General features: G+C 37.9%; 1 protein-coding gene across 9 annotated transcripts in view; it reads left to right on the forward strand.

The window, feature by feature from the left end:
• Positions 1-13,019, forward strand: part of NCOA3 (nuclear receptor coactivator 3) — a 98,451-nt gene that overhangs the window by 42,906 nt on the left and 42,526 nt on the right. For 8 of the 9 annotated variants that reach the window (XM_037044236.1, XM_037044240.1, XM_037044239.1 and 5 more), the window contains exon 2: positions 5,381-5,459. The exons of the other annotated variant lie outside the window; for it this stretch is intronic. The gene's annotated coding sequence lies outside the window, so the exon portion shown is untranslated. The remainder of the gene's footprint in view (positions 1-5,380; positions 5,460-13,019) is intronic. 9 annotated transcript variants of the gene reach the window in all.

Consider the following 13,019-nt stretch of genomic DNA (forward strand, 5'->3'; position numbering starts at 1 on the left):
TGTCTCTATGATTTTAGGGAACGGAGGAAGGGGTCCTAGGAGCATTGCCCATAGCAGCATGGGAAGATCAGTGAGTTTAGTATGACTAGTTGTAGAGTTCTTGCTTCCTTCCATGTTCAGCAGCAAAAGAAAAGACATGTTCATGATATTCAGTGGCCTCTTTTTGCTCATGTGGTGTTTCCAAGCATTGGCATGATATAGTTTGGATTGTCCCCTGTTAAATTCCCTCCCCCAGTTTGAATCTTTGTTTTAGCTCTGAGGAACATCTCAGACCAGCTATTAACAAAGCGCAGTTTGATCCCGCCCCCGCCCATTAGCTTTCTAGTAATATAGGTTTTGATAATTTGATCTCATCAGTAACCTTGTTGTTAATTCTAGTTGAAAAATTAATGCCCCCCCCTTAGATATTTAGTATTTTGGGATGTGTCCTTCAGTTTTTATGTCAGTGTGATTTCATTTTTGTATGTGTGATTGACTAAAGTCCAAATAATGGAAAGTGGTAAGAATAAGCTTATTTTTGAAAAAACTAAGAAACACCGTTTTAGAAAGTCTTCTGGGATGATTGCCTTTGCAGAATCTTGCTTTCTAGACAAGCTAACTGCAGTTTTCGTAACAGTTTCATGCTTTACAGGATCATAGTATATGTACTTTTCAGACCGTATCTTCTACCCTCTTGCAGGTTCCTGGTAGGCAAGCCAATCATTGGATCTATGATTTGGGGACCTCTCTAGTTAGGCTGCACGCTTCTGGGGGTGGAGAATTTTGTAGCTGGTGTTTCTTTGGATCCCTGGGAGTGATGGGGTACAAATTGGGTGGGTCAGCACTCCTGTAAGTAGGTCTCAGCAGCAGCACAATAATGCTTGAGTATTAATGTAGGCTCTGGTTGCCAACATTTCATACTAGGCAGCAGTACTGATTTCCTGGGTCAGTTGTTAGGGTAGTAGGTACATTCTGAATTAAATTCATTTTTCTTCCCACTGCTGTTATTTTACAGGCACTTGCCCACCCTAAATCCTCACCTGTGCCTTGTGTAAAGGACCATCACCAAAAGAAGCATTTCTTAGGCCAGGTGGTGAAAGACAAATACCATATGATCTCACCTTTAGCAGGAACCTAATCAACAAAACAAACAAGCAAAATATAACCAAAGACACTGAAATAGAGAATGGGCTGACAGTGACCAGAGGGGAGAGGGGAGGGAATTTCAGGGGAAAAGGGGAGGGGTTTGCAGGAACAATTATAAAGGACACATGGACAATAAGGGGGGGGTGGAAACAGGGGAGGGAGGTGGGGGGCTGTGGTGTTGGGCTGGGGTAGGGGGAACAGGCAGAAAACTGTACTTGAACAATAATGAAAAAATTAAAAAAAAAAAAAGAAGCATTTCTGAAGTGAAACTTGATTTAGAACCAGGGCCAGAAAACCTTGGATTTACCTTTCCCCCTTCATCTAAATTAGATACCAGAAAAATTAAAGTTATAAAGTATTGAATTTATTTAAAAACTAAAACTAATGATTGTTTTTTTCCCTATGTTTCATTGTGCTTGGAAATTCTTTTAAAGATTTTTACTTATTTATTTTTAGAGAGGAGGTAGAAAAAGAGGGAGAGAAACATCCATGTGAGAGAGAAACTTCCATCAGTTGCCTCTTGTACATGGCCCGACTGGGGAGCGAACTTGCAAACCAGGCATGTGCCCTGATGGAAGTGAACTGGTGACCTTTCACTTTGTGGGACAGTGTTCAACCAACTGAACCAACACTGGTCAGGGTGGAAACTCTTATCTGTCAAGTAGTCTTTTGTTTGGATGATAAAATTTTTTATTTACTGAGCATTTATATATTAGGTACTAGTAAGGAACGTAACCATTTTAACCCAGTCTATTTAAAATATATTTTATTGATTATGCTATTACAGTTGTTTCATTTGCCCCCTTATTCCCCTGTTCCCTGCACCCCCCTTCCACCTGCATCCCCCACCCCCTCAGCCTTAGTTAATGTCCATGGGTCATACGTATAAGTTCTTTGGCTTCTGTATTTCCTATACTATTCTTAACCTCCCCCTGTCTGTTTTGTACCTGCTATTCTTCCATTTCCTGTATTTTTCCCCGATTTTCTCACCTCCCTCTCCCCACTGATAACCTTCCATGATCTCCATTTCTTTGATTCTGTTCCTGTTCTAGTTGTTTGCATAGTTTTGTTTAAAAAATTTTTTTTTTAAATTTTATTTATTTATCTTTAGAGGGGGAAGGAAAGGAGAGAGGGCGAGAAACATCAGTGTATGGTTTCTTCTCGTGAGTCCCCTGCTGGGAACTGGCCTGCAAACCAGGCATGTGTCCTGACTGGGAATCGAACCACCATCCTTTTGGTTTTCAGGCCCACGCTCAATCCATTGAGCTGCGCCAGCCAGGGCTGCTGTTGTTGTTTTTTTTAGGTTCAGTTGTTGATAGTTATGAGTTTGTTGTCATTTTACTGTTCATATTTTTACCATCTTTTTAAAAAATAAGTCCCTTTAACATTTCATACAAGGGCTTGGGAGGATGAACTCCTTTAACTTGACCTTATCTGGGAAGCACTTTATCTGCCCTTCCATTCTAAATGAAAGCTTTGCTAGATAGAGTTATCTTGGATGTAGGTCCTTGCCTTTCATGGCTTGGAATACTTCTTTCCAGCCCCTTCTTGCCTGCAAGATTTCTTTTGAGAAATCAGCTAATAGTCTTATTTGAATTCCTTTGTAGGTAACTGTCATTTTCTTTCTCTTGCTGATTTTAAGATTCTCTCTTTATGTTTAATATTTGGCATTTTATTTATGAAGTGTTGTGGTGTGGCTCTCTTTGGGTCCAACTTCTTTGGGACTCTCTGGGCTTCTTGGAAGTCTGTTTCCTTTGCCAGATTGGGGAAGTTCGCCTTTGTTATTTTTTTCCAATAAGTTTTCAAGTTCTTGCTCTTCCTCTTCTCCTTTCAGCACCCCTATGATTTGGGTGTTGGGACTTTTAAAGATGTAAAGGAAATTCCTAAGCCTCTCCTCGTTTTTTTGAATTCTTGTTTCTTCATTCTGTTCTTCATTTTTTTGAATTCTTGTTTCTTCATTCTGTACTGGTTGAATGTTTATTTCTTCCTTCTGGTCTGAATCAACGATTTGAGTCTTGGTTTCCTCCCCGTCACTGTTGGTTCCCTGTACATTTTCCTTTATTTCACTTTTGCCTTCATGTTTTCCTTCATTTTTGTGACCACACTGAACCATTTCTGAGAGCATTCTGATTACCAGTGTTTTGAACTCTATATCTGATAGGTTTGCTATCTCTTCATCAATTAGTTGTATTTTTTCTGGAGCTTTGATCTGTTCTTTCATTAGGGCCATATTTTTTGGTCTGGGCATAGCTGGTGTGTTGTAAGGGGCAGAGCCTTAGGTATTTCCCGGGGCGGGGCAGCCCACTTGGTTCCTTTGTGGTGCTTGTGTGGGGAGAGGGGTTGGAGAGGGAACAGTGCTGCTTGCTCGGGTCTTGGCTGCCTTTCAGGCACTTCCCTCGCTACCCACAAGCAAGGTGGGCCCTTCTATGCTGATTCCCAGGTGGGTGGGTTTGTGTACGTTCTAGGACCCTGTGGGTCTCTTCAGTGACCTCCTGTGAAGCTGGGAGTTTCTTCCACCACCGCAACCCCCACAGGTTTTTACCACCAGAGGTTTTGAGGCTTTTATTTCTTCACGCTGGAGCCCTAGGTGGTGCAGTCTGTCTGGCTCCCCAGTTGTTCTTCCCCGGTATCTGTATGCAAATGTGGGACTTGCCACTCTGCCAGCTGCAGTCTTGCCTCGAGTCCTCTCTGCCCCTGCTGCCAGTCTCTGCTCCTCCCACCTGTCTGAATGAATGTTTCTTCATTAACCCGATGGTTGTCAAACTTCCATACAGTTTGGTTTTCTGGTAGTTCTGGTTATTTTTTGTTTTTAAATTTGTTGTCCTTCTTTTGGTTGTGTGAGGAGGCGAAAGTGTATCTACCTATGCCTCCATCTTGGCCAGAAGTCCCATTTTCACTCAGTCTTTACAAGAGCCTTCTGAGGTGTGATTCCCATTTTAAGATGAGAACTCTTAGTCTTTAAGAAGTCTTAAGTTGACTCAGGGTACCTAGCAAGTAAGTGAAAGAGTTGAGTCTGGATCTGGTGGACTCCGAAGCCTTTGATCTTTATTCATTATGCTAAGAACTAGTTACGCTATTGTGGGTGGGAAGGTGTATTCCAAGAACCAACTTATTTTTGGCATATATCTCAATTATAAGCAGGAGATTATTATACTGTTACTGTAAATAGACATGTTAGTAGATATGTCAGCTGATTGTAACTAATTGCATGGCATTGATAGACTACCTGGATTCTCTTCTTTTGCATTTGGCTCTCACATATGATGTGCTTCCACCACCAACCCCAAATTTTCTTACCTTTAGTATGGGTTTCAAAAGTACAACAAAAACCCTTTACATCCTATAGCTATATCGTGGTTGTTGGGGATGTGCCATGGCTGTGACATATTTATTACTTGGAATTTAGGAATATCTTATTTTTTTCTTCTAGCTCTTGCTAACAGACCTGCCAGTTACATCATGAATGCTGTTAACTTTGGGCTTAGTTGTAGTTGTTGTCTGGGTATAGATGCTACTGGAGTTAGTGATGGTCAGGTTGCTGCTTTATTGTTACATTTAGAAACTCATAAGGTGAAGGTGAATTTTTTTATTGGCTTACCTTGTTGCACCAGAGCCACTTCCCATTTCCTTTGGTGCAAAAGTCTGCCATTTAGATGCTCGCGTATTTTATTGCAGATTCATTTGAAGAACTGCCTCTCATTTTCCTGTGTTCATTTAAAATTATTTCTTCTTGGTGACTTAAATGCTGCCTTTCCTAGGAGGGGGAAAAATTCAGGTTTGTTTTCATTTTTTTTCTTGCTTGCTTACTCTGTCCATTCATTCATCCTGTGGATATTTATTTATGCATTAGCTTGTCCCATAAGGATACTAATATTGTCTTTAATTGTTATTTGTCGAACATTCCTGTTGGGCAAGTGGGATGTCCCAAGTTCAGATTACCCATCCGGTTTGATTGCATTTCAGGACTTGGAGCTGATTTCCTCTATCCCACTTTGTGTGATCCATTTTTACAAACGGTGACAAAACATAATGTATATGCCGCGCCTGAGTTTGCAAAAGGAGCAGTAATATATGGCACAATATGGCATCAGCTCAAATTTCTAGAAGAGACCTCTTACTTGCTAGCCCTTTTTTGTTTTGTTTCAGATGTCCAGAAAGGGTAAATGGGAAAAGTTAATTTGTGTGTGACTAATACTACTAATACTAAGAAAGGTCAGTGAAATTCAACATTCTTTTTTTTTTTTTAAATCTTCAGGATCAAAATACTTGCTGAACAGTGGAGTCAGAGACCGATAAAAATAAACTACTTGAACATCATTTGACTGGTTAGCCAGGTAATTCAGGTTTTTTTTTTTTTTGACTCGATCTTTTATAATTTTTTGACTTCACCCTCTGAAGATACTACCCTCTCTAATTTATGATTTAATCTTAAGCTTCTTTTATATTTCATGGTTTTCTCTTTAATGATAATATTAGTTGAATGAATGCACAGTATTGGAATGAATAAATATGTATGTGTGTATATGTATGTTAACACAGAAACTATAATTTTTGGGGGGAGGAGGGGAACTGTATGCCACAGTTTAATATGAGACACTACCCTCTTGCCCATTTTGTCTTTATGTGTGAATATTTTAATGGCATTAGTTAAAATCTGAATCAGCCCAACCTATTTTTACCTTGGGAAGACTAGTTTCCCCAGATTGCTTGTGTTGTAATATAACATTTCATCTGACTCCTCTCCTAAATTTTATTATTGCATCAGAATAGAAAAATGAGTATGAAAAATGTCTGATAGCCAAGAAAGTAATCAGGCTTTGTGTAGCTATTTAAATTTTTGTTAGAATGCTGTCATTCTCTAGACTTGGTATCTGAGTCTCTGAATCCCACTTGTAAACAGGACTTGTTTTTCTGTTTTCATGTCTCCTATATTTTCTGTTATTAATCTTCACTTCCTAGGCCAAGACCCCATAATTTCATGCTTATTTTTGTCCAAATATCCCTTTACTACTCCTTACCTACTGTTTTCTACCCACTTGAAATATGTGTGTGTGTAAGGATTGATACAGAAATTAGTTGAACAGAGCAAAAACTGGAAAGAGATCTGGATTTTGAGTTACCAAAGCAGTGCAGTGAGAAAAGGAGTCTTTCGACCGATAGCCCTGAATGAAATATGCATACTTAATAAGTTGATCCTCAGTGCTTTCTTCACACTGTACACAAAATCTAAATCAGAATGGATCACAGACTTAAATATAAACTAAAACCATAAAACTTGTACAAGAAAACATAGGAGGAAGTCAGGCAGCGACTAGTCTAAGTCACTGCAATTTTGCCTTTTCTTGAATTTCATGTGAGGGTTACTCCCTTCATACATATATCTTTTTTAATTGTTCCACTGTTCTTGGATATTTCTTTCTTTTTTTTCTTGTTGTATTTCAGTTCTGGGAGTTTGTATATCTTCAAGCTCCCGTTCTGTTTTTCCTCAAGTGTGTCTAGTTAGCCAATGAGCCAGTCAAAGGCATTCTTTATTTCTGTTAGTATTTTTGATTTCTAATATTCCCATTTACTTCTTTACTTTCCATCTTTGTGCTTTACATTACCCGTCTGTTCTTGCATGTTGTCCACTTTTTCCATTGGAGCCCCTTTTGCTATTAATCACAGGTAAAATCGCACATCTTTCCTGTTTACTAGCAAACTTGGGAAGCTTCTTTGCATATATCATCAGAATCTGTGTGTGCACTTTCTTTTTGTTTTTGCTCTTGATTTCTCATTTAAGAATGTACATGGTCATGTAAAAACTTGTACATAGATGTTCATAGTAACTTTCATAATGACCAAAAATGGAAACAACCTAAATGTCTGTCAATAGATGAATGGATAAACAAAATATGGTATATCCATACAATAAAGTATTATTCAGAAATGAAATGAGGTTAATGATATATGTTGCAACATTGGTGAACTAGAAAGAGTTATACTTAGTGAAGGAAGCTGTCACAAAGTCCTAGATGCTATATGATTCCATCTGTATGAACTGACGAGAACAGGTGAATGCATAGAGACAAAGTAGACTAGAGGTGGCCTGAGGAGTACGGGTGGGGAAGCGAAGTGTGAGGTTGGAGCGAATCGGGAGGATCAGGGGAGAGACAGCTAGGGGTACTGGGCTTCTTTTTAAAATAATGAAAATGTTATGAAATTGATTGTAACAGTTGTAAATTGACAGTTGTACAACTCTGAATATACTAAATGCCATTGGATTGCACATTTTAAGTGTATGGTAAGTGAATTATATCAGTAAAGCTGTTTAAGAATATAGTGTTTGTACTGAGGAGTAATAAGAGCTCTATGGTGCTATAAAGGAATTTAATGGGAAAATATTGTTACCTTTCTCACAGCACTGACTGAAGGTCTGCCGTCACAAATATTCCTGGGCTTCAAAACTAATATGTTAATTGAACTTACCTCAATTTTTCTAAAACCTCACTCAGTCTTTGTTATAGTAGTCAGCCTGTAATTATTTAATGTTAATTCCAGCATAATATATTTTTCTTTGAAATATTTTATTTCTTTGTAGAGCGAGGGAAAGGGAGGGAGAAAGAGAGGGAGAGAAACATCAGTGTGTAGTTGCCTCTCACGTGCCCCCTACTGGCGACCTGTCTCAGCCCAGGCATGTGCCCTGACTGGGAACCGAACCATTGACTCTTTGGTTCGCAGACTGGAGCTCAGTCCACTGAGCCACACCAGCCAGAGTACATAGTATATTTTTCATGTATTTAAGTTTATATCTAAAATAATTTATTCTTAAAAGATAAATTAAAAGTCACACCTAGATCTAGCTGCACTTTTCTGTTGTCCATTAAATGTTGGAGAGATGCTTATGGGCATCATGCAGGAGAATGTGTAGAAATCGACTTTTGTTCTCAAACTTATAGTAGTAATTTAAAAAATTACAAGAAAGCCGTAATTTTTATGGCTCTGCTATTTAGGGTTAATGAAGTGCTGTGGTTACAAGTGGAAAAGTCAAGTTATTTTATTTGAGGTAATCAGGCCACGCGTAGTTCTTCTCCTCCCTTTTTACTTTCTTCTTGGGTTTTAAACTTTGAAAAATCTCCTATGGAAATAAGACTGATAACTAGTGATCTATTTAAAATTTGAGGTACCTGATGCTGTGATGGTATATAGGAGAATATTAATTCATTAATAATTTTAAAAGCTCAAATATCTTGAATTTAATGTTGATCAAACAGCACTTCAAAAAGTTTTTCTTTTTGAGCAGAGGCCACATAAAAAAGAGATGCTTTTAACAGAAAATTCCTATTGATAGTTTTGTTTTATTAAAGTTGAAGACTGAATGAAGGTTAAATTTGCTGCTTTGATGATGGAGCTTTCAAAATATGTAGAGAAAACTGTTAAAGTTGTAAGATCCATCTTTGACATGAACAATAAATATCTAAATTGCAGCAATCACCATTTTCCTGCTCTTGGTGAAAATGAATGGAGATAAAAGTTTTAGTAGTTCGTAGTCAGTATTCATTAAAAGGGCAGTTTTATTGGACTTGGAAAATATAGATATAGAATTGGTTAGATTGGCAATACTATAGCTCTTGTACTATTTAATTTTGTAGCTGAATTAAGAAATATAATTGGAACTTCCAGCCAAGATGGAGGTGTAGGTGGAAACACTGTGCCTTCTCGCACAACCAAGTTTAAAGACAACAAAGTTTCAGTAACAAAAATGCAACCAAAACACAGAAAATTGAACTGTACAGAAGTCCGACAACAACGAACCATTCAGCCAGACCTGTAAGAGGGGTGGAGCCAGCGGCAGAGCGAGGTCGGGCTGGAAAGATCCGCCGGACCAACCCAGGAGTGCAGGCAGCTGTGGGCAGATCCCAGGTGTGGGGTAGCAACGGGTGGACCCAGTGAGGGCGCGCAAGGTGGCAGGCTGACCGTGGTCACACATTCGTGTGCAGATAAACCAGGTGAAGTAGCAAGCAGTGAGATAGACCACGCAAGCCCCAGTTGTGGGAAGCAGCAGAGGGGACTGCAGTTGCCTCTCTTTGAGCCCGCCCCCACATACAGCGTCACAACCCAGCAACTGAGTTGCCTGGCTCAGTTGAACACCTAAGGCTCCGCCCCTCATATGTATCAGGCGCAAACAGACCAAAACATTATGGCTCAAGAAGAACTCAAAGCCCCAGAGCCGATAACTCTAAGTGACCAAGAGATAGCCAACCTATCAGATGCACAGTTCAAAATACTGGTGATCAGGATGCTCACAGAACTGGTTGATTTTACTCACAAATTAGAGGAACAAATGAAGGCTAAACTAATTGAAATGAAGAGAAACGCACAGGAAATCAATATTGATGGAAAGGAAATTGGGACTCAAGGGAGTGGATCAGAAGGAAGAAAAAATATGACCAAACAGAAAAGAATAAAGAAACAAGAATTCAAAAAATGAGGAGGGGCTTAGGAACCTTCAAGACATCTTTAAACATTCCAACATCTGAATTACAGGGGTACCAGAAGGGTAAGAGGAAGAGCGACAAGTAGAAAACTTATTTGAACAAATAATAAAGGAGAACTTCCCTAATCTGGCAAAGGAAATAGATTTCCAGGAAATCCAGCAAGCTCAGAGAGTCCCAAAGAAGGTGGACCCAAGAAGGAACACACCAAGGCCCATCATCATTACATTAGCCAAGATTAAAATGGAGAGCATTTTAGAAGCAGCAAGAGATAAGGGAACAGTCACCTACAGAGGAGTTCTCATCAGGCTGTCAGCTGATTTCTCAAAAGAGACCTTACAGGCAAGAAGGGGCTGGAAAGAAGTATTCCAAGTCATGAAATCCAAAGACCTACATCCAAGACTGCTTTATCCAGCAAAACTTTCATTTAGAATGGAAGGGCAGATAAAGTGCTTCTCAGATAAGATCAAATTCAAGGAGTTCATCATCACCAAGCCCTTATTATATGAAATGTTAAAGAGACTTATATAAGAAAAAGAAGATAAAAAATATGAACAGTGAAAGGACAGCAAACTCTTAGTTATCATCAACCACACCTAAAACAAGCAAACCAGGAGGACAGCTAGATCGGGAGTGGAACCATAGAATGAAGAACACATGGAGGTTTAGCAACAGGGGAATGGGAGGAGGAGAAGGGGGGAGAAGGCACAGAAAATAGCATAGACGGTAGGTAGAAAACAGATAGGGGGAGGGCAAGAATAGTATGGGAAATATAGAATCTAAAGAACTTGAGATACGTGGACATAAACTAAAGGGGGGAATGGTAGGGGAGGGGGTGTGCAAGGGGGAAAATAGGACAACTGTAATGGCATAATCAATAAAATGTATCTAAAAAGAAAGAAGTATAATTGGCCTAAATATCAGCTCAATGATGTAAAAGTGAACTGCTGTATAAATAGCTCAGCTTATTATAAATGGTCCTATCTCTCATGTGCCAGACTCTTTATTACTTTCTTATGATTCCGTGTTTGTTTCCAAAAGCTGTTTTACTAGAATATGTTTTTGAATCTGTAATATTTAACATATAAAGCCTGCATTATTATGAAGCTGATAATGAAAACCTCTAAACTTCTAACCTTGAATAGAATGTTACGTATAACCATGACATGCTACTGGTGGATTCAAAATTGCCTTTTCTGGGGACTCTGCGTTATGAAAAAATAGTACGTATTAAGCATGAGTGCATGACATCTGACATTTATCAAGGATAACAGGAGCTTTACTCATTTTCACATTTTAAAGTAACTTTGAAAGCTTTGCATGTGCACATGTGGCCAACATATGTTTCTGAGATTTAAATATATTTTTCATCATGTATCAGTGAAACTATCAATATTTAATGAGCTTCATATATTAAACTTATACTATGTGAGCATACTAAGTTAGTATACTTTGTGAATACACAAAGATCAGTTTAGGATATTTAATTCCCTTCTGTAGAGTTTTATCTTACAGCTTTTAAATTATAACAAGTAAAAATGTGCCTAATGTATTCCAGGTAGCAGTCTGATTACACAGTGTGTGATCTGGCACTCTTTCATTTCCCTGCTGTAAACCTTGATTGACCCTAATGTAGAAAACTGAGTTACAGAAATTACTCTTTTCTAAATCAACTACTAGTATATTGCTTTTCTGTCTGAAAAGACTTAGCAAGTTATTTTACTGGAGGGTGACATGAAGAGAATTGGCATTGCATATTTTTTAGTATTTTTAGCCTTTTAAAATTAGATTGTGATAATAATTTTAAAGATTGTAGAATAAAATTGCAAAGTTCTTTATGTGTTGGCACACTTGTTAATTAAAATAACACCTTTTTATAGTCGATATGGGTTTAAGATACTGCATCCCTTCGATATATTCATTGATATGCAGACGACATTCACTTGCCGCAAGGTGATGGGAGACATGCTTTGACCGCACAGGGGAAGTTGGCTGTCCACAGCTGTCACTCTCCTGTCTTCTCATTTTGAGACAGGACTCAGCGGTATAAGGGTCTGGGAAGTAAGTCAGTTTTTGAGTGTGAGAATTTTTACTTGGGCTTTTGATAAGCCTGTTTTGTGGTATGAAGGTACCATGTAAACTGTGGTTGTTAAAATATCTCTCCCAATTTAATTTGAAATATAAGAAGTTGAAGTTCTACACCTTTCTTTCTTTTTTTTTGGCAGTTGAAAGGAAACCATTTTATTAAGAATGATGAAGAGTGAGAGGAATTTTAAATTTAGCCTAGTTCAATTGCCAATGCCTTTATATTTTAAAAAATTGCAGAGCAATTAATTACGAATTTTAACACAGGTTTTCAAAGCATAGATTGTCCTTAATGATTTGTGACTCACGTGCCCTTTCTCATAAGTACTGCTTCAGTACATTATTTTGACTGAGAAGTGTACAGTGTCACAGGTTTAAAGAACATATTTGAAGTGTTTACGTAAGTACACTTTATGACCACTACCAAAACTTTATTTGTAGGTCTTAGTAGAATTTAGTACTTAAGATATCTTTCTAGCCTCCTCTTAGGTACCAAAGTTTAGATAATGTGCTTAAGGTATTCAGCTAATACAGGAGTTAGAAAACACTAATACTAAAGTGTTTTCTGAATTTATCTGGATGGTAGATATAGTTACTTTATAATTATAGAGGCAATTTTAAAAAAATAACCTTGATTCTTGAGGAAGCCATTTTAAGCCTATTGTTTGCTTTTTGGGGGGCATATGGTTTTTAATTCTTCCTTATTTTTAATTGATTTTTATGAGAGAGAAGGATATCAAGAGATCAATTTATTGTTCCACTTAGTTATGTGTTCACTGACTACTTCCTGTGTGTGCCCTTAATGGAGGTCAAACTAGCAACCTTGGCATATATATGGGGATCTAACCAACTGAGCTACCTGGCTGGGGCCTGGTTTTTAATTCTTTACGCAATTTTGTAAAGGTTATAGCATATCTATTTTAGAGAATAAGAAGTTGAAATTTAGAGATTTAAATTTGTTAATGTTATACTGGGGTTTATATAAACTGAAATCTTTCTTTGCTATTTTTACTTCACTGTGTTGAATTCTGGTTGGGTTAATCAGTTTTCTTGTCTAATTCATTGTGTGTGTTGTGTATAGTCTAGGAATTAATCCTATCTTGAGTTTTGGTTTAAGTATCCCATGTTAACCAAATCTCTTCAGAGTTTGGATAGTTGATGCTCAGATAATAGGTAATACTATCTATTTTTAATACTTTATTATATCTGAAGGGTTTCCACAACCATTTTGTTTTAATATTTTTGTCAGTTCTTTTTTTTTTTTTTAGATTTTATTCATTTATCTTTAGAGGGGATGGGAAGAAAAGAGAGGGAGAGAAATGTCAATGTATGGTTGCC

This window comes from Sturnira hondurensis, unplaced genomic scaffold, assembly GCF_014824575.4.
Source record: "Sturnira hondurensis isolate 20B ecotype Veracruz unplaced genomic scaffold, ASM1482457v3 Scaffold0004136, whole genome shotgun sequence".
Lineage (NCBI taxonomy): Eukaryota > Metazoa > Chordata > Mammalia > Chiroptera > Phyllostomidae > Sturnira > Sturnira hondurensis.